The sequence below is a fragment of the Pongo abelii genome, chromosome 3 (assembly GCF_028885655.2).
Source record: "Pongo abelii isolate AG06213 chromosome 3, NHGRI_mPonAbe1-v2.0_pri, whole genome shotgun sequence".
Lineage (NCBI taxonomy): Eukaryota > Metazoa > Chordata > Mammalia > Primates > Hominidae > Pongo > Pongo abelii.
Genome location: NC_071988.2, coordinates 115785150 through 115811617, shown reverse-complemented (window position 1 = coordinate 115811617; position 26468 = coordinate 115785150). Strand labels below are relative to the sequence as shown.

At 37.2% G+C, this 26468-nt stretch overlaps 1 protein-coding gene and 1 pseudogene across 11 annotated transcripts in view; one reads left to right on the top strand and one right to left on the bottom strand.

Annotated features, from left to right (window-relative positions):
- HPGDS (hematopoietic prostaglandin D synthase) overlaps positions 1-26468 on the top strand; it is a 106641-nt gene that overhangs the window by 25827 nt on the left and 54346 nt on the right. The gene's annotated exons all lie outside the window — the stretch shown is intronic.
- Positions 4482-4816, bottom strand: LOC100442378 (large ribosomal subunit protein eL33-like; annotated as a pseudogene).

The window sequence follows — 26468 nt, the reverse complement described above, 5'->3', positions numbered from 1 at the left end:
CAGGAGAATTGCTGGAACCCGGGAGACAGAGGTTGCAGTCAGCTGAGATTGCACCATTGCACTCCAGCCTGGGCGACAGAGTGAGACTCTGTCTAAAAAAAAAAAAAAAAAAGAGGAATTAGGGAAAGCAAGCATAGATGATTCTTTTGAGGAATCTTGTTAGAAATGAGAACAAAAAGGGATTGTAGTTTTCTGAAGAAGTGAGGTTAAAAGGATATTCCTAACACAGGAAAAATGACAGCATGTTTTGATACTGATAGGAAATAATTGGTAGAGGGTGAACACTGATGATGTAGAAAAGAGTGGGAATGCTATTCTCAGTCCTTTATCATTTTTTAAAGAGATGGGGTCTTCTTCTGTCACCCAGGCTGGAGTGCAGTGATGTGATCATAGCTCACTCTTCCCAGTTCCTGAGTAAAGAAAGGTTGGGACCTGTACCTACATGGAGAAATTGGATTTTGATCAGAGTATAATAGTTATCTTTACTAACAGGAGGGAATGGAAGATATGGTTACATTTCTTTGTGGGTGAGTACCTGTGGTGGTGAGAGACTCTGGAGGTGTTGCGGTTATTGTAAATGACAAGGCCTAATAAAATATAATCGATAATCCTGGAAGTTGATGGCTGAGGTAGGATGAAGAAAAAGATCATTGGAGAAGAGGAGTTCAAAAAACTGAATTTGCTGACTGGATAAAATAAGGTGCTGTGGTGACATTTCATTTTGTATACATTTCTGACATTCTGTTTGCTTTGTTTTCATTGCATTTCTTTTTTGTTTGTTTGAGACTGGATTTCACTCTGTTGCCTAGGCTAAGGTACAGTGGTGCGATTTTAGCTTACTGCAACCTCCACCTCTCAGGCTTAAGTGATCCTCCTGCCTCAGCCTTCTGAGTAGCTGGGACTACAGTCGTGCGCCACCACACCTAGCTAATTTTTATAGAGACAAGATTTCACCACGTTGCCCAGGCTGGTCTCAAACTCCTGGTCTCAAATGATCTGCCTGTGTCGGCCTCCCAAAGTGTTGAGATTACAGATGTGAACCACTGCGCTTGGATGTTTTTATTGCTTTCTCTCTCACATGAAACATATTTTTCTTGACCATAAATTAGGGGAGAGAAAAGAAATTATCATTAAACAAAAACAGTCATCCCTCTTGCTGCTCCATTCCAACATGGGCCAAAACACCCCATTTCTAACACTATGCACAGAAACATGTGTAAGAGAGGGAAATATATAAAGTTCTACTGTGGATTTATGGTGACTTACTTAAATGAGGCTTCACGGACAGCAATAATTTTGAACTTCTTCTATTTTGGCACTCCCAGAGATTTTTACACCCTGGCATAATGTACATATTAAATTCAGGATGGCCGGGCAGTTCACCTCACTTTTATATAGTGAAAGGGAGGGTGGGAGAGGAAAATTGGCATGGTTCCTTGAACACAGTCATATTCTCAGGCAGATCAGTTTCAAGGAAGTGAACATATAAAAGTTGAGAAAAGAAACTGATTCCCTTAAAACTTTCCATGTTCACATCCCCCATGAGAAGTCTTCATGCACCCTAGTGTGGAGACTACTGATAAAGAGTTGAAAATTTAACACAATCTGGTTCATTAACATCCTATATGGAAAGAAAACCTATCATGGCTCAAAATATTCAATATGAAAGTTTAGTTCAATTAAGGTAGAGGGCACACTGAAGAAAAAGCAGTTTAGAACTCTCCAGAAAGGAAGGAACATTCTTTTTCTAAACGAAGAACTGTATTACCTTTTAGAGAACATTTCCATTTGGTGCCCATTCTTATAGTTTATGACACCGTATGGCACTTGACTACTGGAACAGTAAATCTAGGGATAGCAATAAACCCTCCCACTGGAGTAGGATAGGCCCAAGTTCCATCTGTAGCAGGTGATGAGACAGATTAAGTCTTGCAGGAAAGCCTGGTAACTAAGGGTTTCAATAGTCTTCAAACACAATTCAAGCAAACACCAACAAATGCATTAGTACAAACTGAGGCATCTGGATATTCTAGCAGGTTGGTGGAGCCAAGGACAGGGTTTGAAGCAAGGTTATTTATTATTTGAACCGTGCAGACAATTGTCATCAGAGAAGTCTATCCGAGAGTAGCAGGGCCTCCAGTCAATAAAAACAACAACCTGTAACTAAGCACAGTACATACCTCTGCAGCTATTAACAAGATGTATTGGCAGTAGAAGGAAAGGATGACAACTCTCATTGATAAATGGGAAACATCTAGTGAAGACCATTTGTTTCCATTGAAATAGAGATTTATTTACCTCCCAGGACACCTCTGTTCTCAGCCAGACCAACTCCTCCTCTGGTTGTGTTTTAGTGATGGGGCTGATACACATTTGTCTTAGTCTGTTCCTGCTGCTATAATAAAATGCCTTAGACTGGGTAATTTATAAATAATAGAAATTATTTATAATAATAAAGCTTGGAACCTGGGAAGTCCAAGATCAAGGTGCCAGCAGATTTGGTGTCTGGTAAGGGCTCACTGTCTGCTTACAACATGGTACCTCTCACTGTGTTCTTGCATGGGGAAAGAGATGGAAGGGTCAGGTGGCTCTTTGAAGCCTCTTTATAAGGGCAATAATTCCATTCATTGTGATTTAATCACTTTCCAAAAGGCCTCATCTCTTAATATCACACAAATAGGGACTGTTTCAATGTGGATTTTAAAGGGACATATACATTCAAACCATAGCTACTTGATATCAAACCAATATTCTACTTGAAAGTAACTGATGGGGAACAGATAGTAGCAAGAGCTACCATGAGTTCAGCAACACTTTGATACTTTACTACTTTTAAGACTATCTCCAGAAATCATAGCATTATTAATATCTATATTTGCAAATAATTTTATTTATTCTGAATAAGGGTAGCATTTAATGTGCATTATAAGCCTTTTACTTAGTTTTAAAACCCCTTATAGTCAAGTGGGCTAGAGATTGAAAGTCACTATTCTAATCCAGTTCCTTCCCACCTTCTTGTATTATCTTGCATCAAGGAAGTCCTATTCTTCACTGGTCACTCTTGAAGTATGTCCTCTATATTCATGGTTCCGAAATTGGGGTTCCTGGGAGGATCCCAGGGAAACCATCTCTATATATTTTGAAATGTGGTAGTGAACACATGGGCTTCTTACAAACTGGTAATTCCCAAAGCTGTGTGCAAATTTCCCTAAACTGAAGTTGTCGTTGCAGGAAAGAGACTACATGAAATTTATGAAAATATAATCTTTTTGAAGTGTTTAAAGACTCGTGAATTAGAATGTTTTGTCAAGAGTCCCAAAGAAAATTATACATTACTCTGATGCTGGGACACCTTAAAAAGTCAGAATATAAATTGGTTTGAGTGATATGATATCTAAAAATAGGCATTTCTTCAGCTTAAGCTATAGTCCCACAAAAATGTTTTCCTTTATAAGAAAGAACAAAAGTTATAAAGTACGGAGGAGAAAAATGATTACCAGAATTTTCTTGTCTTAAATCAAGTCACCACCAGAGAGCTATAAAAGTGTCTTTTGTGCTTTCCCAAGCATTAGTAAGAATGTTTATGATTGGAAAAATTCATTTCCAAATATTTTTATGTATTTGCTTTCCATATGCTTGAAACTAGGCTTCTAACTGTCTCCCTGGATACAGCAGTGAGTTTACAACAGTGATTATTTCCAAAGGAATCTTGGAGAAATACAGGAAAAATAACAACAAATGAAACAATACATGTGTGGTTTTCAAATGTGGACAGGTTTAATATTAAGTGAAGTGTTTGGTTTACTTTCCCTTTTGTAAAACCTTAGGAACAATTTTAATCGTAAAAATTAACTAGAGATCACCTAATAGTATGTATTGGAATTAAGTTAGCATTCCGACATATATTAGACAGCCTAAAAAGTCTTTAAGCTCAATTTACGAATAGCCCTTACACAGGAAAAATTGCCAGTGCTGAGCACAGAGATTCTCATTTCCTTTCAGTTGCTGATCTTGAGACCTCACTTCCTCTTCTTCCTCTATCCCCGTTCCTAGCCTTACGCTAGCTCAGATTCCTCACACCCATTTCCCCAGTACTACTTCAGTGGAGAGTCTGTGGGAAGAGATGGCTGAGGGCAAGGAAGGAAAGGAAGGTGACCCTCTGAAAGCTCTGCTTGTCCTTTCCATTCCACTACTGGACTCATCTTATCTGCAGGGTCTCAGTACTAGTGTACTATCTCCCGCCTCATCCAGAGCCTCCAGCCTATCCGACTGCATCACTTCCACTCCAGCTCCAATGGTGAAATGCTCAGGATGGCTTTCCTTCTGGAAAAAGAAATGTCTGAGGAACAATTTTGAATAGATGCTCTTACTTTAATCCATTAAGAACAGTACCTAAAAAGCCAACATTATCACTAACGTGGTCCTTCCTTCCTTCCTTCATTTTGCACAAATCCACTTTCATTTATTGAGTTTTCATTAGTTTAAATCCTTGAGGGGTACAGGATCACTCGGATTCTGTGTCCAATGGCTTTAACGGGAAGGTTGCATTGGAATTTGGCATGAACCATGCCACTGTTTCCGTGGGCCGGAGTTACCTTTCCCCAGATTACTCTGGTTTTGTTTGGTTTGCTTGCCATCAGGAGTCACTGTGTTGTTCTTTGCTTTGTGTACATAAACACATCTCTTGCTCAAATAGAATTCTGCTTCATCTCGGGAATAAACACCTTCAATTTTAAGAAGAGCTGTGTGCTCCCTTTGGTTCCGGAGACCCCGCTTATAGACCGCAAAATGGCTTGGACAACAGCCTTCCAGACATATTTCCTTTAGAAGTCCTATTCCCAGCAGGCCTCCACAGGATCCAAGATGGCGGCAGAGAAAAGTGGTCTTGTATTTTCTTACAGTGTGTACGTTAAAGAAGATAAATAGGAGGCAGAGGAGGGAGTCTTCCTTATCAAAACGGAGGGCATGACTGGTAAAATTAGAGATGTAGATAGGTTAAAGTGATCACTTCACATAAAATAAAGAATGGTTAAATTTATTAGTGGATTCTCTCCTTCCTTCCTCCCCCTCTCTCTTCCTTTCTTTCATTTTTGTTTCTTTCTTTTATTGTCTTTAACAAATATTTACAGAGATCTGCTATATACTAGGCACTGTGCTGTGTTCTAGGTTTACAAGTTTTAAAGGAAATAATTATGCTGCATTCATCAGCATATTAAAATTTTCAGCAGCTCAACATAATAATGGTTTATTTCTTGCTTATGTCAAAGTCTTATTAGGTGTTCTGGATATGCTGATTCAGAGCTTCTGGTATCCTAGAAGTCCACCCTTGGATACTTCGCATTTAGCAGGCTCATAAGGAAAAAGAGCACTTGAGGAAATGATAGCATGTGATGTTTTGTGGCCAGGCCTGGAAGTGGAGTGCATGATTTCTACCATTCCACTGACCAGAACCCAGTTGTGTAGCTCTACCACAAGTGCAAGGGAGGCTGAGGAATGTAATCATCTCATGTGAACAGGAAGAGAAAATGAAATTAGTGAATATCTAGCCAGTCTCTGCTACATATGCCCTTGTGAAATATAAACCTATATAATCACAAAACAATGCAAAAAATAGTTCCTGGCACCTACTAGGCATTGTCTAACTAAATTTATTGGATGAAAAAGTGAGAGTGACTGGAGGATAGGGTGTGATGAGGTGAGATGGAGAAAAATAGTGGGAGTTGTATAAGAAGTTGGATAGGTTTCCAGTGTTTTCCAATGAGGGATTTTCTTAGAAATTTGGGTGAGACATTCTTGGTTGTCTTAACTCCTTCTTTCATTACAAGCACTTTCAATGTGTCAAGTGCTATTATGAATGCTTTCTATATATTTAACTCATGTAATCTTCACAACAATCTTATGAGATAAATACTATTACTCCCATAATGATAAGAAAATTGAGGCACAAAGAAATGTAACTTTCTAGTCACACGCCAGTCATTGTGATAAGGAAGACACTCCACATTTCCAAGTGCTGCTTAAGGATAGAGTACTTGTCAACCTGGTTGACAACATCTGGATGTTATTTCACTGTTATTGGATTTCTATTCTTGCAGTTGAGAACTCAGTTAATCTGTATTTTAAGATGATCTGTATCTTATCTCTGGCTACTCTTAAGATCTTTCTTTTGATACTTTGAAATTTCACTATAGTATAATGTGTATATTTCATTTCATTTATTCTTTGTTAGATTCGTTAGCCTTCTGACTCTGAGGATTGATTTCTGTCATCATTTCTGGAAAATTTTCAGCCATTATCTCTTTAAATTTTCTCTCCCAGTCTCTTTCTCTTTGGTGAACTTCAATTAGATGTAAGTATGATTTTCTCTATCTATTCCATATGTTTCTGATCTTGTTCTTTCATATCTCCTAGATCCTTGAGTTTCTAGATTAATTTGTTATAATTTCTTTAGCTCTACTTTCTTCCAATTTACTAATTCTCTTTCAGTCATTTCCAATCTGCAGTTTAACCAAAACATTGATTTGCTAATGTCAATTATTATATTTTTCACTTTTGACACTTCTTTTGACAATTTTTACAAATTTATTTAATCAATTTTGACAGTTTGCTCTTTCATCATACTTTCAATGAATTATTTTATATCTTTAAATATACTAAACACTTATTTCATATTTTCCTTTGTTAACAATTCTAACATTTTTAGTTTTAAAGATTTTAATGTAGGAGTTTGTTGTTTCAGTTGACTTTCACTCATGGTGTCTTGTTTTAATTTTTATTTAGTAATTTTTTCTTATGAGTTGATTTTCCCTGGAACTTTGGGAGAATTATTTGTTATTTGAGTTTAATGTACCTTTTTTCAGAGAACACTACAATCTGGAATTACTTTACATTTTTTATTGTTTTTTTGGGAGAGGGGCAAAATATTATGAATTTAGGCAACAAACCCATATGAGGGCAGGCTTGTGATTACAAATTATTAGGAGAAATTTTCTTTTTTTTAATCTTCTCAGACTGTGGCAGCTATCTTTCTCTGTGAGGACCATTGTTTTTTCTTATTTCACCTAATATAAATACCATCCTTTAAGTGTACTCACTTTATGCCAAGATCTCTGTCCCAAACTTGTATTCTGGTCAGGACCCCAGGTTTGTCTCTTGGCCTTATTAGTGGTCCATTAAAGCCCAGTGGAGCAAGACAGCTGAATAGAAGCCTCCAGCGATCATACTCTGCGCACTGCAGGGACACCAAATTGAGCAACTATCCACACAAAACAGCACCTTCTTCAGAACCAAAAATCAGGTGAGTGATCACAGTACCTGATGTTAATATACCAAAAATAACAAAACCAGAGGAATCACATTACCTGACTTCAAATTATACTACAGAGTTATAGTAAGCAAAACAGTATGGTACTGGCATAAACACACACACATAAACCAGTGGAACAGAATAGAGAACCCAGAAATAAATTCATACATCTACAGAGAACTCATTTTCAACAAAGATGTCAAGAATATACATTGGGGAAAGGACAATCTATTCAATATGTGGTTCTGGGAAAACTGGATACCCATATGCATAAGAATGAAACTAGACCTCTATCTCTCACCATATACAAAAGTCAAATCAAAATGGATTAAAGATCTTGGACTGTGAAACTACTAAAAGAAAGCACTGGGGGAAATTCTCTAGAACATTGGACTGGGCAAAAATTTCTTGAGGAATACCAGGACAGCACAGGCAACAAAGCAAAAATGGACAAATGGGATCACATCAAGTTAAAAAGCTTCTGCACAGCAAAGGAAACAACAAGGAGACAACCCGCAAATTGGGAAAAAGTATTTGCAAACTATCCATCTGACAAAGGATTAATAACCAGAGTATCTAAGGAACTCAAATAACTCTATAGGAAAAAATATAATAATCTGATTAAAAATGGGCAAAAGACCTGAACAGACATTTCTCAAAAGAAAACATACAAATGGCAAAAAGGTATATGAAAAGGTGCTGAAATCACTGATCATTAGAGAAATGCAAGTTAAAACTGCAATGAGATATCATCTTACCCTAGTTGTAATGGCTTTTATCCAAAAGACAGGAAATAACAAATACTGGCAAGGATGTGGAGAAAAGAGAATCCTTGTATACTGTTGGTGATAATGTAAATTTGTACAACCACTTGGAGAACAGTTTGGAGGTTCCTTCAAGAAACTAAAAATGCAACTACCATTTGAACCAACAATCCACTGCTAAGTATATACCTAAAAGAAAGGAAACCAGTGTATTGAAGGGATATCTTCACTTCCATGTTTATTGCAGCACTATTCATAATAGCCAAGATTTGAAAGCAGCCTTAGTCTCTATCAACAAATGAATGGATAAAGAAAATGTGGCACATGTATACACAACAGAATACTATTCAGTTATAAAAAAGAATGAAATCCTGTTATTTGTAACAACATGGATGGAACTGGAAGTCATTATGTTAAGTGAAATAAGCCAGTCACAGAAAGACAAACTTTGTATATTCTCACTTATTTGTGGGAGCTTTAAAAAAAAAGTAAAACAATTGAATTCATGGAGATAGAAAGTAGAATGATGGTTACCAGAGGCTGGGAAGGGTAGCGGAGGTGGAGGAGGACGGGGAGATGGTTAATGGGTACAAAAATATAGTTAGAATAAAAAAGATCTAGTATTAATAGCACAACAGGATGATTAAAGTCAATGATAATTTATTGTACATTTCAAAATTCAGTTATTTTAACTAAACTTTTAGTTATGTGTATAACTGGATGTTTGTAACCTCAAAGAAAGGATAAATGAGGAGGCATAGATGGCATAAATGATGGCCAAATAGAAGCCTCCAGCAATCGTTCCCCCTACAGGAACACCAAATTGGAAAACTGTCCACCCAAAAAACACCTTCGTAAGAACCAAAAATCAGTCCTGTGACCCAGCTACGTGAGCTGCCCTGTTACCCTGTGGAGAGACCCACATTACAAGAAACTGAGGGCAGCCAACAAGTACCTGATGCCCTTAGTCCAACAGCTCAAGAGGAACTCAATCCTGCTAACAACCATTGTACAAGAAAAATAGAAGTCTTCTCATCATAAAATAATTTTGCGGAAAGGATCCAATGTAAATATAACATATAAAATGCAAAATCATGAAAGAATTGATACTAAAGACAAGAATGTAAGGCTCATTCTCAGAAATTATAGTGTTGGAAGGGCTTATTTTAAAGGAGTTTTTGAATCTTACACCAAAACAAAGTAATCCAAAAGAAAAAAGGATAAATGCCTGAGGTGATGGATACCCCATTTACCCTGATGTAATTATTATGCATTGTATACCTGTATCAAAATATCTCATGTACCCCATAAATATATACACCTACTATTGTACTCACAAAAATAAAAAAAATTGCTCACTTTCCATGTTCTTATTATTTCTAATCTCTGAAGGGTTCTTTAATTCCTCTGCCAGAATTAATCAATAATCCTTTTTGAAAAGTATTTTATACAATATTGTTCAGTGCTTCCTACTAGGAATAATTTCTCTGAACATCAGACTGCCATATTTCTGGAAACAGAGGTTAGGACTGGATATCTTATCAGACCTTAAAGTCTTCACCTGCTGTATACTGTGTGCTTGCTTATGTGAACTAACTGATATACAATATGTTTTAAACAATCATAAATGGACAACACATGAAAAGATCTCTGCAAAGGAGCCATAAATGGAAAATATTAAAAATGCAAGCACAGACAGACAACAAGGAAATTACAAAGCTGACTTTCTTCCTGCCCATCTTTGACCAGCTATGTTAAGAGATAAAAAGCAAATGATAATCTAATTGAATATGAGAGGAAGTAGTCTAATAACATTAGTCAAACAATCAAGAAGCCCATTTGAGAGATGAATTTAATCTACTATCGTTAGCAATAAGGCCTGTGCTAAGCGATAATTATACTAGATATCATACTAGGTATTAGATAATTATAGTAATATATGATTTTACACAGAGGCAATACATATTTGCATGGTTTCTTTTTCCTTACTTTGTTTAGTCATAGCTGATTTTTTAACAAGTTTGGAAACCACTGCTGTAATCAACTGGATTCCTTTTCTGTATGCAATAAAGAGCTACGAAAGGTTTTGAGCCAAAGAATAACACAATTATTTTGCTATTTGGAAAGATTAATTTAATTGTAAAAATCAAGATGAATAAGAAAGAGCAAGAGTGGAGTGAGGAAGACCAGTCTCTAATAATCTAACTTAATGTTCAGGACAGCTTCCTTTTCTGTGTCCTCAAATACAGTTTGATGGCAATTTCCATCAAACCTGAAGTCTGATTGTCAGTTCAATTAAAATTACCATTACTTATGGCAAGCCATTGAGTTGGCTTTCTTAACCTTGCTTTAAAAATCATGATCCGAAACAATTTATGTTAAAAAAAACTAACTGTGTTTCATAATCATGACCCGAAAAAGTCAAACAAGTGTTCAAACACAACTTTAAAAAACTAATTACCAGCAGACATGGAACATAGTGCATAATAATTAATTGAATTTAATTTTGTTTTAAGATTATAATTGCTACAGCCAGTGTGTTGTGGTCCAGACTAAGAGAGTGAAACTTGTAGAAGAAAATTTAGCCGTTTTGGAGTTTGTTTCTCTGTGAGATGGTTCATATTCATTCACACAATTTATGATTCCTATTTATTTCTTTTGAGGAGATAAATATCAGGAGAGGCTGTGTGCGGTGGCTCACATCAGTAATCCCAGTGCTTGGGAGACTGAGGTAGGAAGACTGCTTGAGCCCAGGAGTTTGAGTTACAATGAACTGTGTTGGTACCACTGCACTCCAGCCTGGGCAACAGAGACAGACCTTGTCTGAAAACAAAAATAGAAAAAATCAGGAGACTAGGACAATTTACAGTTATGTGTCTTCACAGCATTATAGTTAGGTAAGTAAATGCAGACTCAACATGACAATCCTGGACCTTTTTCCACATTGTTATGTACTTTTTCTCCGAGCAGCCCACAGGAAACGCAAGGCTGTATTACTTTTATCACCAACAGTGTTGACACCCTGAGTTTCTTGCTGAGGGTGTCTATATTTTTTCTCTGGAATAAAAGCTATAATTGATGAAAGAATTAGAGTTAAAGAGATAAGAGAAAAAAAGATTCTAAAAGGAAATGAGTCTAGTTTGAATTTTTTTTTTAGATAAAAGATAAAGGAGCCGGAAAAAGAGGTCTCTGACCACGCCTGTTTAACATGGTAACAATGAGGGTGGTCGCATTCTTAGTTAGTCATTAAATATTTTGGTAGGCTGAGAATGAAGAAAAGCAAACACAATCAAGGAAATCAAGAAGATATTTTACTCCCTGGCACAAAAAATACCAATGATTCTCAATCCATTAAGTAATTCCAAATTAAAGGTTTTTCTGAAAAAAATTAACTTCACATGAATTTTATAGCAGAGCAAAATAAGACAATTTAACATTAATGGACAACAGATGATGAAAAAGTAGCATTTTATTATCGTTCCTATCACCTGTTACTCTTATTTTTTCTATAAGGAGACACGGGAGCTGGAGTGAATCTGCAGGCCTGAATTTTAGATTGGCTATTTTCTAACTAGTGCACTCGGACAAGTCACCTGTTCTTTCTGTGCTTGGATTCTCTTATTTTTAAAATAGAGATTATAATAGTACCAATTTTATGGGGTTGTTGGGAGGAGTCAATGAGAAAATACACTTGAAATACTGAGAAAATTATCTAACAGGTAGTAGACAAGGTAGTCAATAAATGTAGTAAGTGTAGTCAATAAATGTTGGCTACTATTATCAGAAATAATAATAATAATCAGGGTCAAATGCCAAAGAAAACTTAATTGAATTGTGAGATAGCAATTCATTATTTATGCAAATTATTTTTTCAAAGGCACCAAGACTGTAACTGCAGAGCACTGCGTTGGATTACCTTTCCCAGAGACAACTATCGCATTGTGCTCTGGACACAATGTGTGGTCAAACCAAAAATTCTTTCCTTCCCTTAACTCTTCATATGTTCCTCTCCTCCTCTGTAAGCTACAAACAGACACAAGAATAGGATCTGACTTGATTCACCTCTGAATTCCCAGAGCCTATCACAATACCGGCACTTTGTAAATGCTTACTAGATGTTGTTCAAACAAATGATTGATAATGACCACATTTCTATTTTGCCTTTGAATTTGTTTCTGAGCACCAGATGCACAGAACCATATATCAATTAGATATTTCCACTTGGATTTCTCACAATTACCTCATGGTGAACCTCTTAGTGGGCTCTTCACTTGGCTTTTTTTTTTTTTTTGTCTTGGTGTCATGCTACAGATACCTAAGGCACATGTTTTCATAATGTCACTGGTTTCTTCCTGTCTCTGGATTTGCTCTTTCCTCTCTATTACATTGCAACAGTTTCCTCTTGTCTCTTTGCACCCCGTCTTTAGTCTTTACAGAGCTCTCTTCCCATCCCAGAGTCCAATATATTCTCTTACAGAGCATTCTTTCTAAAATGCAAATCTAAGAACGACACTTTTTTTTTTGTATAAAATCCTCCAGTGTCATCCATAAAAGACTGGCCAAAATTTTAATTCCTCAATATGGCATAGTAGGCATATTTTTTTTTCTCCTATCTATATGCAGTTTCCCCTTTCCCATTTTCCAGCTTACCCAGACATCCTGGGTTGTTTGCAGTCTCTGAACAGTTCCTCTATGCTCACAGACCTGGGATTTTAAAATATGCTGCTCTCACTGCATGGAGCATTCCCTTCTCCCCTTTACCTAGTCAATTCTAAAGTTTGTATCTTCTCCTTTGGGAAATATTTTCTAGTCTCTATATATTCATTTTCCATTCTATGCTCACCTCTACCACATTCCCAGTTGTATAACTGTCTTTTCACTTCCATGTACCCATTATTAGACTATTAGTTCTTGAGGCAAGAAGAAGGAGCATTAAATAGAGAGTCAGGAGAGGTAGCCTCTACTCTCAGCCTTGCAACCAACACTTAGTTCCATCATAGACAAAGTATGAATGATGCTGGATCTCAGCTTTTCTTGCAGGTCTTACCTAGATTATCATTATATGGAATCTAAGTAGTTCCATACAGCACATTTAAAAATATATTTGTGATATCTTTTATTCTGTTGCATTTCTGCAAACACTGATTTCCATTTGACAAAATCACTTCAGCAATCCTTATTGGCTGCAAGTCACAATCTACAAGGAGACCATGACCCAGAAGCAAAGCAAGTGAATCAGAAACACCTTTCTACCCTCTACCATATAATTTTCCCTAACTAAAGTAAGTATTGTAAAGGCTCAAAACAAAATAAAACAAACACAACTATGAGTTTTGTAATGTATGAACACAGGGTGTTAAGAGGCAAATGCCAAGAGAGGAAGCTGGATACAGGTAGGAAATTTATGACGATGTGCCTGGATTATAATGTAAGGATTAAGAGCAATGATTTTAAAGACAGACTGCTTGGGTTCAAGTCCATATTATTTTCATTATTAGTTGTGTAATTGTGAGCAAGTTCTGATCCTCAGTTTTCTTACTTATCAAATAGGAATAATAATAGTAGTAGTAATAATTAAAAATAGTAAAAAATAGTAGTAGTAAAATACTTATCAAATAAGAATAACAGTAGTAGTAACAATAATACATAACCCCATAGTGCAGTTATGAAAATTAAATATATTAACTAATATGAAGTACTTAGAACAATGCCTAGTGCCAGTATGTTAGCTAAGAGTATTGTTGAGATGTAATCAAAGACAGTAACTTAATCAAATCACAAAATAGGGCCACTGTATCTATCTCAAAAGAAAAAGTCAATGATGTTCTTAAGAACTGATATATTTGATTGGAGATCATTCAGTAATAATTGATTGAAATATTAACTAGAATTGTCAACATAAATGGTGGTATTCTACATAGGGTGCCGCTAGTTATATATATGACTATACTGGAGAAGATGATGAAATTTTTCTTTGAAAACAACCAAAACGCTTAAGTATCACTGACCAGGAATTGAAACATTACTTTTGTTATAAGCCTTTGGAATTTAGTTGAATGTGATCATTTTATGCAGATCACATTTAAACACATATTTAAATTAATAAAATACCAATAACCAACTAGAATTAAATTGTTCATAACAGAAAATTATTTAAATAAAAATTCAACAAAATGAAACAAAAAAATTCAGTAATTATGCATAGACTCACTGCATAATAGCCTGTCTCACCACACAAACACACACACAAAACCACGTGGAAAACAATATCCTGATTCTGTGATGGATGAAAACCTAGGTCAAATTTATGTTAAAAGCAAACAGCCACTTGGCTTAAGAATCCTAGCTGAGATACTTGACAATAATCTCCAGGATCTTAGGACCATCAACTCTGTATTAAGCATTGATCCCAATGGCCTAAAATTGAACATCATTTGAGCTGTGCACATACTTTGGCTTGAAGATGGACATTGAACCATTAATTAGTTTTCCATGCAAACATTTTTTGTAAGGTTTGGACATCAGATAAAGCAGTCCAACATTTTTCAAATTGAAAGCAGTCATATGACATCTCTGGGGGAATAACTGGCAAATACAAATAAAAGTATTGAACACATATGCTGGAAAGACAATAGGCATTTTGCTTTGCGCTTATGATAATGACAATTCAAAACTGAGCTCAGTTTGGACAGTATGTTTACTTATTTGTTTATTTCAATGAATCAGAAAGGACATGAGTTATATTTTCTGTATCCAATAAATGTTATTATTTAAAACTAAGCCAAATACATTCAGAAAGATTTTGGCAGGTGCTAAAGAGTCACTGGTGTGGTAGTCACTCAAGGCTCAAACCAAATAACATATGATGAAAGTTCAAGCTCAATTTGGAGAATATTTTTAAGTTCTGGTTTAACTCAAGATGGATAAGTTTTTTTTCAAATATTTTTATTGTGATAAAATATGCACAACACAAAATTTACTTTTTTAACCATTTCTAAATGTATAGTTTAGGGGCATTACACTGTGCACATTCAAACTGCTGTGTAGCCATCACCACTGTCCATTTTCAGATCTTTTTCACTATCCCAAAGGATGAGTAGCTTTAGAATATATACACGTTTGGCTTTTTCCCATTTGATTCCTTATAAATGTCTTTTGGAAGAAACTCTTGATTACTTCACAGTTCCTTTAAAGAATGTGTATCTGAATTTACCATATGAGTTCAGTTTGTTCAAATGGATGCTTTGCTGTTTGTTTTTTAATTCTCTGCTTGGGATCACTAATAAATAGCCCTACTGTGCATAAGGCTTAAAGCAGTCCCAATGAGCAGAAGGTTACCTTGGATTATATTTCCATTCAGTGTGAAACAGTGTAAGAATTAAAAAATAGTGTCAGCACTTAGGCACCTGAATGATCAATATTCCACTTCATCAAATAATTTTTGGATCTATTGCCACCGTGATCCCATTTTTTAAAGACACATCTTGAAAAAAGGTGAAAGAAAGAAAACCAATTGTTTGAGGCTAAGAATTCAGTCCCTATCTCTCTAACCAAGCTAAATAACCATATGTTTCATTTCAAGACCACTGGCCTCCAAATAGTAGGCATAGAATTAATAGAGCTAATGGATGACTACTTGAATTTGGAGTAAAGCTTTATGCTTTGAGTTTAGCTTGGGACAGGCATTACAATTTTACTGAGTTGGCTAGACAGTTAGTGAGATTACATTGATACTGACTCTGATTTAGAAGCTAGTTCCATAGAGACTGACAATCCTTAAATGACATGGAGTGTAACACCCACAAAACTCTAGAACTTCAGGGAAAGCCAAGCTCCAGGTTGTTTCTACTTCACAGAGACTTCTTAGGTGTGTAACCCTTGAGGGAAGGAAACTTGCTTATTTTGCGCACCACTGATTTCTGGAATAGTGCCAGGCAGATAGAAGGCACTGAAGAAATAGTTCTAGACTGAAAGAATATCCCACCCCACCAGCTCCCCACACCCCACCCCCTCCAACAGACACACACATCCCTTGTTTACAACAGCATGAAGGTACAAATGAGGTCATGTTAACATTAATTTTTCCAAATTTAACAGGCTCTGTGCCTCACCTTCTTGACTGACAGTTATTAGCATCCCTCTTCCAAAATCTTCAGTTTTTTGTAACATCCCCAGAGTATGCCTCACATGGGTATAAGAACAAGTCTGGTCTGGTTCTCCTGATTTGCCTTCCTTGTTGCTTCTGCCTGTTACCTACAAGCACCTTGAGGGAGTGTCTCCTCATGATCACTGCCTTAGCTAAACAATGTGAGAATGGGAAAATGTTGCTGCGCTCAACAAGGGTGCATGTCCTGATGCTCCTGCAGTGAGAAATCTTGGGATGGCAAATGGTACAAGAAATAGAATCCTCTCCTCATCCCAACTCAGTGCTACACTTTGACGTGGAGATCCAAAGCAGTACTCACAAAGTTGTTTATGAAAAGAGCCCCATTCTTTGCTTCCTGCAACCCTACAAATCTAGTTTTGGGGCCAGGCAAGGAGAACACAAACCTGAGTTTTCTCTGTCTTCCAATCCATTTTCTTTCACTCACTGATAGACTGATACAAAAATGTTCTCCTCCCATGCTTATGAAATAATTCAAGTCAATATCTTGGATGAAGGGCTGACTCATTGACCCAATGCCTGTAGCCAGACTCTGAATCCTAGCCTGGGATCTGCTGAGATACCCCATCAAGTTGTAGAGCAATTTGTTTTCATTAAATGAATCATAATTATCATTGATAGAAAAGTTACAATTCAGATTGACTTGGCATAAGTCACGTATCCATCTCTGTGTTTGGGAAGGTAGAGCAATATGATGGAAAGCCCCATTAGAACCCAGTGGAATGGGGAAGGAGGATGCTAGATTGCTGAGAAAATAACAAAATCTACTATTTTTTTTAATTAGAATTAATTTTATGATAAACTGGGCATGGTGGCATGCTACTTGGGATGCTGAAGTCAGAGGATCTCTTGAGCCCAGGAGTTTAAGTCCAGCCTGGGCAACATAGCAAGAATCTGTCTCTTAAAATAAAAACGTATGATAAACGAAAAAGGCATTTCTTTCTCATCTAATGGGCTTGAAATCAGATAATCACTAAAACTATGCCTAGAACATTTCTTTCTTCAAAGACTGGACATTAAAAATTTGGATTTACTAAGAGAACTATAAAATACAGCAACACCTATAGTAGGAAGTGTCTTTTTATGCCAAGAGCATAAAAAAAGTGTACAAATTCATGTGTTATCAGAAGGCAAAACCCATATCCCTGCATGTTGGGCATCTATTATTTGCTCTCCAGCATCATCCTCTGCTTTCTGGAAACAGCATCCTAAAACCACAACCCCCATTCCCAGCCAAGTGGTTGGTGTAGGATTGATGTTTAGATCTGGAGTGAGCCTTTATTGGTTTTCCCTGATCACCATACCCTCCACCACCACTCAGGACTCAGTGATTGGTTCAGAGATGAGCACATAACCTAGTCACCCAGGAGCAAGGTAGGGCTTTTGTGGGCCCTGGGTACTTTTGCCTATGTGGACACCTTCCTCCATACAAAAAAATTAAAAATCATATTTTAAATGGCACTGATATAAAGATAGATATAGTGATAATGTTAATAAAACATTTTCCTTGAACTAGAAGTGCTTTTTCATCTGATTTTAAAAGAAATTAAAACATTTTCATGGGCCCTTGAAAGTATTGCCCCTAGGCACAGGGCCTTGCTGTGCCTATTGATAAACTGGCCTCGCAGTCAGATAGTGAGATTCTAGATGACATTTGCCAGGCCTCTGGGAAACAGAAGCCTTCTATTCTGCTGGATTTGGTGGCAAAACACCTTTGGGCTTGCACCTGCTCAGGTATTTTCAACCACAAGGGGTAATCTGGGAGTAGCTGGAAGCCATGAGGAGGAACCTGGGAATGGCACTAACTTCATATAAGAAGAACCGAGGGATGAAGCTGGTGATAACAGCATGAGATCAGGCAGCCATTTCTATACCCAATACAATTCTTTTTAAATTTTTTTCTGAAGTCTGTGTAATTTGGGGTTGCTGTTGAACAGGGTCCTCCCTGAAGCAACTGCCTAATGAAAACTTAAAAAGGAAACACTTTGCTTGTGTTGTTACTGTAGGTATGTTATGGAAGAGGCTCGATAATTCCATTTAACCTTTTATGATGTCTTAGTGCAACTTCACTGCTTTCTTTTCATAGTTCTTTTCTTTCTCTGATTCATATTGGTCAGAGCGATTGTTTACAAACAGAAATGTACTCCTGTTACTTCCTTACTTAAAATCCTTCAGTGATTCCTCACTGCCTGGGGCACAAGCTCCATGAGGTTCAGTCTGGTGGGTTAGGCTCAGACCGCACCTGCCTCCCACCAGGATCCCTGCTTTACCTAGAGATTGGAATGTCTTCTTCAGTCTTACTTCCGTGCCTTTACTTGAACCTTCCCTCTGCCTGAATGCTTTTCTTCTTCCCCACACGTTCTCATCTTCAAGTTTTGGCTTAAGTATTACATAGTTGTTGCTCAATAAAGGTTTATCAAGTTGATTATATCTAAACTCTAAAAGAGAGTTGAGACTTAGTTGGGCTTATTGATCACGAATGCACTGTTCCTATGACTGTGTTTAAACATACAGTTAAGGCTTAGTTCTCTATACATATATAAGAAATAGTGGGTAGAGCATGGTATTAGCAACCGACAGAGTTCTCAAGGAGAAAAGTTTACATGTAGTTTTCACAGGCTTCTTTCTTTCCATCATGCCATGGGAGACTTGCTATGGTCTGACCTCTGCTTGCTTTTCAGACACATCTACCTGGAGCTAGATGCTAGCTAGAACTCTGGCCCTGATCAATACTAACTTATCTCAAGGGCATTTTTCTATTGGGAAGACTTTCCTCCATCCTTAGCAGTCAATTATCTTTCTCTCTGTTATCCTTGAATTTTTTTGGTTTTTCAGATGGAGTCTCGCTGTGATGCCCAGGCTGGAGTGCAATGGCGTGATCCTGGGTCACTGCAATCTCTGCTTCTTGGGTTCAAGCGATTCTCCTGCCTTAGCCTTCCAAGTAGCTGGGACTACAGGCGTGCGCCACCAAAACTGGGTAATTTTTGTATTTTTAGTAGAGACGGGGTTTCACCATGTTGGTCAGGCTGGTCTCGAACTCCTGACGACCTCAAGTGATCTGCCCGCCTTGGCCTCCCAAAGTGCTGGGATTACAGCTGTGAGCCATTGCGCCCAGCTTATCCTTGAACTTTTAACTGTTAATATTGCAGATGCTTATGCCACATTAGAGATATAACTAGCAAATTTGAACCTGGCTATTAATTCCTCTTCCTTGTCACTACTTATGTAAGTATTGCATTTTACTGAGACCAGTTTCCTACCTGCTGTTTTGTTTTGCTTTCTCTTGGCTGTTTTCTTTACTTTCATTTTCCACAGTCTTAATGTTCCCAAGGAGGCTTATCAATCTGCATTTTAAATATGAATAAAGCTTGATTTTTTTCCTATTCTTTTAGATAAGAAATACAATGGAAATGGATTTCTTCTCATTTCCTAGTGGACTACCTTTTGCACTCCCTGGGTGCATGCACCCCACTTTGGAGTTCATAGGTCTGTGCCTCTTATTAGCTAATGTCTCCCAGCTACAAATCTACCCTTCTGTGCTCAGCTGGGACTGAGCGGGGGCTCTGCCAGTCACATTTCTCCTTGGCCAGCTAGCTGTCTATTAGACTTTGTCAGTAGAGGACACTACAGGGAGATGTCAAGGCTGGAAGAGGAAGAAGGGAATTGCCGTTTCCTGTTTTTCCCTGTTTGTTTGCTGTACCTCCCGGTGTCAAGCATCACCCTAGCAACACTTTCTCACCCTGTAAGAGGCAGTTCATTCTAGTAGCAGCCCTTGATCTCAGCTCTCAGTTCTTCCAACCCTTGTAGGACCAGCCTCACTGTGCCTCTCAGGGACACTATCAGCAGCTGACCTGCATCCCTCCTCAGAGGTCTGTGTCACAGCCTCATGGGCCCCTTCTCAGGGGTCTGAGCTTCAGTGACATGGGGCATCTCCTTCAAGCTTATAAGTTTAAATAATGTCAACCTCTTTCCCTTTGTTCGTGTAGGCCAGGAGAGGTGAGTTGCTTCCTGTTTATGCTAACCTCCATGGTATTTAAAGGTACTCTTTTAAACTTTTTAGTCCTTCAATACTTAGTATTTCCTTTTCTTAAGTTTTCTTGGTTAAAATAACTGGTGTGGTCATGGTCTCCTGATTGGACTCTGACTGACCCTATCATCCTCCATGGTTCTTTGGAGATTGTTCATGGCTTCAGTGTCCTTATATCAGGCTTATCTTGCCACATACCCTGGTTACGCTGGATTCATGTTGACCTCAAAATTCCAAGTTTAGCCTTATGGTCAACAATTACCTCAAAATGACTGTTGTAGTTAATTTATGTGTCAACTTGGCTGGGCCACGGGGTGCCCAAACATTATTCTAGCTGTTTCTGTGAGGATGCTTCTAGATAAGATTAACATTTAAACTGGTGTACTTTGAGCAAAGCAGATTGCCCTCCGTAATATGGTTGGGCTTGATCTAATCAGCAGAAGGCCTCAGTATAGCAAAAAGGCCAGCCTGTCCTGAGCAAGAGGGAACACTCCAGCAGATGGTCTCCAGACTTCACCTGCAACATTGGCTCTTCCTGGCTCTACAGCACATTGCTCTGAAATGGGAACTACAACATTGGCTCTCCTGGGTCTCCTGGACTTGCCACCTTCCACAGTCATGCAAACCAATTCCTTAAAATAAACCTCTTTTTATATCTATGCACTTTGGTTCTGTTGGTTCTGTTGCTTCTATATCTACTGGTTCTGTTTCTCTGGAGAACCCTGACCCAATACAATGACCATTAAATATTTCATGAAGAAATGGCTGTTCTGACTTTGCCTCCTAGTACACTCTGCTACACTGGCTGATAACGGTGGAAACCGCTACTTCTCTTGCCAACCTTAGCAACTATTTGTGGGAAAAGTGTTCTTAGTATACCTCTTTCCCTGAAAAGAGCAGTATCTTTTTTTCTCTACATTATTTTCTTTGTTGTATTTTAAAATGTCTCCTCTTTTTGTAAGTTGACAGGAGCACACTGATATTTAGAGGAAAACTTTGCAGCATTATGTTGCTGCCATAATGCTGCATAACAAATTCTCAGTGGCTTTATAACAACAAACATTTTAGTGTCCTCATTCACAAGTCTACAAGGCAGCTGGGATGGCTTCTTACAAGAAAGCCCTTCTTATGTCACATCACAGGAGTGGAAGAGGAAAATCCAAACTGTGAAAGCACATTTAAAGCCTCTGGTTTCATCACATCTAGTATTATACTCTGGGCACAGCAAATCGCATGGCCAAGTTTTCAGCCAAATGATGAGAAAGTACACTCTGCCTACTGAGAATCCACAGCAAGGATGGGTAAATATATGGAATATATATTCTATGGCTTGCCTATAATATCTATAAGAAAAAAAGATGAAAACCACAACAGAAAAAAAATACTCCAGGGCAATAGCAGGACATTCACAAAAGTATACATATAAAAACAAAGAAACATGGGATGTCCAGTCTTATCTGTAATCAAAAAAAGTCAATATAAAATACTGTGAGACACTTTTTAACCCATAAGATTGGAAAATAATAAAATGATAAACATCAGCTTATTGGCTAGAGATTAATTTGTGCAGTCTTTCTGGATATCAATCTGACAATAGGTATTACCATTTTAAAATGCATATAGCCAATTACTCAGCAATTCCTCTTCTAGGAATTGACAACAAAAGAGATTGTGCAAAGACTTATGTACAAAGGTATTTACTTGGGGAAAAAAATGACCAAACTGAGGAAAGTTCTTTGTTCTCTTGCTTTTTCCTGAACATCACCATTATATACATGGCAGAGCTAAATCGATCATTTCATCTGTTGCATATAATCACAAATTTTGTAGTGCATAGTAGACTAAACTTACCAATAAAGTAACAGATTTACCACCAACATAATAAATTCCTTTTCAGAACTAAAATGTGTCTTTACTGTGAAACGTTAAAAACTATCTCTACAGGAAGGAGAATATGAGATAGAAAGATAAAGCTGGAAAAAAATGAAAAGAGGAAGGTTATCAGGCAATTCATTTTAACATGTTCTCTGGGTTTCATTGTAGACCTTTAAAAAGGTTGAATTTTATAGCATTTTGTACACAGATTGTAAACTTTTGGACCTAGCACACTTTGTCAGGAGTTCTTTAGCAGATCTTATGAAACCGCAGGGAAAGAAAACACATGCAGCATAGTTGACGCAGAGCATTTTCAGGCACTTTCTAATAAAGAATGAACTGGGATGGTCAGCCCTGGCTCAGAATTGTGAAGATCCTCCCAGTTGGGCAGGCACTTGGTGGGGAGGCTGGCATTGGTGCTAACAGACTATCGAGGATGGAACATGTTCAAGAGCTCATCCCTCCCCAATTTAGGCATAAAGAGATGATCAGATGGCACTGCCCCTACCCCATTTGTACAGTATCCTCAAAGGATTTTGCTGTTCATACTTTTTCTCCTCTTTAATGCTGTTCTTGATACAGTTTTCATTTTATTTAACCTGCCTAAAAATGCTAGGTATGGCAAGTGGGCAAAAGACTTGCTGTAAGGTTTTTTCCTTCCAGATCTTCCCACAAATTGATCCTTCTACCCATTCTACCCAATTCCCCACCCCCCACCTCAGCCAACTGTCCTGAAGGGTGATTCTGCCTGACTGTTACATATAAAGAAAATGGGAACTTAAAATCAAAATGTGAATACACAAACTGCTCTTTGGGCTACCTGACAAAGGGTGACACAGAATTCAAAAAATATTCAGCTAATATTTATATGAATAGAAATCATATTAATTCGTCTTGGACCAAATATTAACCAGGGCAAAACTTTTATCAGGCAGATGAGTCCAGACCACATTAGGCAGAGAGAAAAAGTGTCAGAGAAAATGACTAATGGAAACAAGATAAGAAACACTTGATAAGTTTGACCCACGTTGTTCAGTTTCATTTGTATTTCTAAATTTGATTTTGTGTACTTGCAGTTTTAGAAAAAAAAGTAATATTTGAAAGTATTTTTCCCAGCCTTTAAATTTCAAGTTCATCAATCTAATAAACACTCATATAACTAGAAGTTCTAAACTTGTAGGGAAGTTTCTTTGACACTTATTTCTTTACCCTGGAGAATCTCCCCTTGGTGCAGAACTGTTGTGAACCAAAACTTTGTGAAGAATTTTGGGATATTTGTAATTAACAGAACGAGTTTGATCACTAATACCACCACTACTTCATAGTTGTATGACTCTGCGTAAGTTACTTAATCACTCTAAGCCTTAATGTTTTCATCTGTAAAAATGGGTCTAATAATATCTGCATTACAGATTTGCTGTGTGCCTTAAATAGCCCCACAGCAATCATGACTATGAAATAAGCACACCAAATATTTGAATTCAGTGCAATGTTCTCAAATAAGAAAATCTTCAAAAATTAGACTACTCTATTCATCCATACAGTGCTTTCCATTTACTTTCTCAGTATGAAAATAATTGCAATTCCTATTGCAATTGTCATTGTGAGGAACTTATAAGTCTTTTTTTGGGAAAGTTTTTCCCAAGCAAAAATGAACTGGGAACAACAGGTAGAGATGTCTATAAAAATCCGAGTTGACAGAAACCTTGGAAGTCCTCTTAACTTCCGTGGTTCATTATCCGAGCCAGAGGCGAATGCGTTCTATAGTGAGCTTTGGAGTGGAGTCTGATGGGAATTTGGTCTGACGCCAACAGTCATTGTTTTTCAAATGGCATGAATGACTGATACTTGAATTTTTGTCTTAGAGCCTGTATTTTCTCTGCTTCCCAAAGATTCTCGTATTCCTCTTCTTTTTAAGACCAAGGGATTGGTTGGTGGGCAGCAGCAGGTGAGAAGAGGTAGGGAAACCAGGTTCTAGTGCTTTCTATGCTGACTTTAAACTAATCTTTTCATTTTTGACCTCAAATATCAAATTCACGTATGTGGATTTTGGGGCCCAGGTATTTCATGGATCCTTCAAAGGTGCTTGGGATGGCATTGTTCCCCTCAGTGTGTCTGCCCCTAAACTTAGCTCATAACTTTGACTATGCAGTCCATTCAACTGCCACTCCTCCACTTGTTTCCTGTCAGATAAAGGGATTTTTTGTTTTGCTTTTTTTTTTTTTTTTTTGTTTTGTTTTTTTTGACGGAGTCTAGCTCTGTTGCCCAGGCTGGAGTGTAGTGGCGTGATCTCGGCTCACTGAAATCTCCACCTCCCGGGTTCAAGTGACTCTCCAGCCTCAGCCTCCTTGGTAGCTGGGATTACAGGTGCTCGCCACCACGCCCGGCTAGTTTTTGTATTTTTTACAGAAACAGGATTTCACCATGTTGGCCAGGCTGTTCTCGAACTCCTGACCTCAGGTGATCTGCCTGCCATGGCCTCCCAAAGTGCTGGGATTACAGGCATGAGCCACTGCACCCAGCCTTTTTTTTTTTTTTTAATGTTTCTTACATGCTTTTATACCCTTTCTCTTTGTCCTTGTTAACTATACCTTTTGTATAATTTTACTGACCTTTCATGGGTCTTGGGGAGGGAAATGAGATTAAGATGTATTGTCAATATGTCATGCTTAACCAGATGCTTTGAAAAGAGCAAGTTTGGAAATTTAAATAATAGGATTTAAACTTGATATGAATAATACAAAAGAGAAAAAAATCTTAAACTTGATATGAATAATACATAAGAGAAAAAAATCTTTAAAACTTCAAGTAAAATATATAAGAATTGTGACTTGTTTCCAGAGATCAATATATACATTTAATTTGTGTACTTCCATTATGTAGCTCTTAAGATAACAGCAGAACATTTTTAAATATTTATTTTTAAAAAGCATATTTTCCAGAAAAATTGCTATGTAATTTTATTCCTTGAGTTTATAAACAGAGCTTTGTAAATATGATGAAAAGAATGAGAAATAAAACTAAATACTCATTCAGCTTAAGCTCAAACTTTACTTTCTGACATTCATGGGGTGTTAAAAGATGCCTTTGACTTTGATGTTTTGAAAAGAATGTAATACTTTCCATTTGCTAAGACTGGAAAAATGAGTCATGAACAGCCACTTCACTTTGGTAGCTAATTTGTATCAGAATATCATCTTGCTTAAGCTGTGTAACTAAAGAGATTTTGGTGTAGTTCAGAGCACACGTATTTGTAATCTGCTGTTATAAAACAGAAACAAATAGAAATTTTAAAATTGATGTGAGATTACCATTACATCCAAAGAAATAATATAAAAGGCAAAGATTTTATTCTGAACATTTACAGAAACACAGCAGCACTTTAGCACGAAGTGTAAGTCAGTGTGACATACAGTTTCATATGAATTTCTATCTGTTTGCAGAAAAGAAAGCCTGTATTTTCAAATTGGGCCTAATAAAATGTCTGCAACCAGAAAGGGAATAGCCAAATGGTCAAATCCATCTAAAGTCATTAAACAAAAGATGCTGCGATCTCAAAACCATGTGTCTGATATTTGTTACATGAGCCATAGAGTCTGTGCTAAAATTTAGGAAACATTCAAGTTTTCAGAATCACATTTACACATCATGTTTCAGTTGGTGTCCGTAGGGGACAAATTTTACCACTATTTAAGTTCTTCCAAATCACAGACCTAGTGGCAATTCTGGATCTTGTCTCCAAATTTTGATGATATATTGTAATTGAAGCCTGCAGCTTCCCATGAGTTATTTAACTGTTAACACCAACAAAATGTACATACTGCTAGAAAATAGATCATTTCTAGCCTTTTATGGACTGGATCCTAGAGTTTCAGAAACAGCTGGTATTTTCTCTCTCAATGGCTCACTTTATGAAGAGCCAAAGTATATGTAGTAAAATTGTATCCTGGAAGGCCAGAAAAATATTTTTAGCATAATTTTGTTCACTGTTTTCTGGATCTTCTTGTTACGTTGGTTCAGGTGAAAACAGTTTTTTCTTTCCTTACATAGCTGTATGTTTTTTATATTCTTGTATAAGTTTGTGTTGTAAGGATTGAAGCTTCATTTAATCACTGCAGTCGTCTCTTAAAATTCTCTTTTCACTGTAGAATTCTCCTTTCCCTAGGAACAGGGCAGCAAATGTGAGCTGTGTCATCAGAAACCAAGATTTATTGATTTCCTTTCTTGTAGGTAGCTTCCTTTCTTTGTATCACAGGCCAACCTGAAAGTATTCTTCCAGAAATTCGGTATGTTTGATACGAAGGCATGCAAACCCAATTTTTTTTTTTTTAT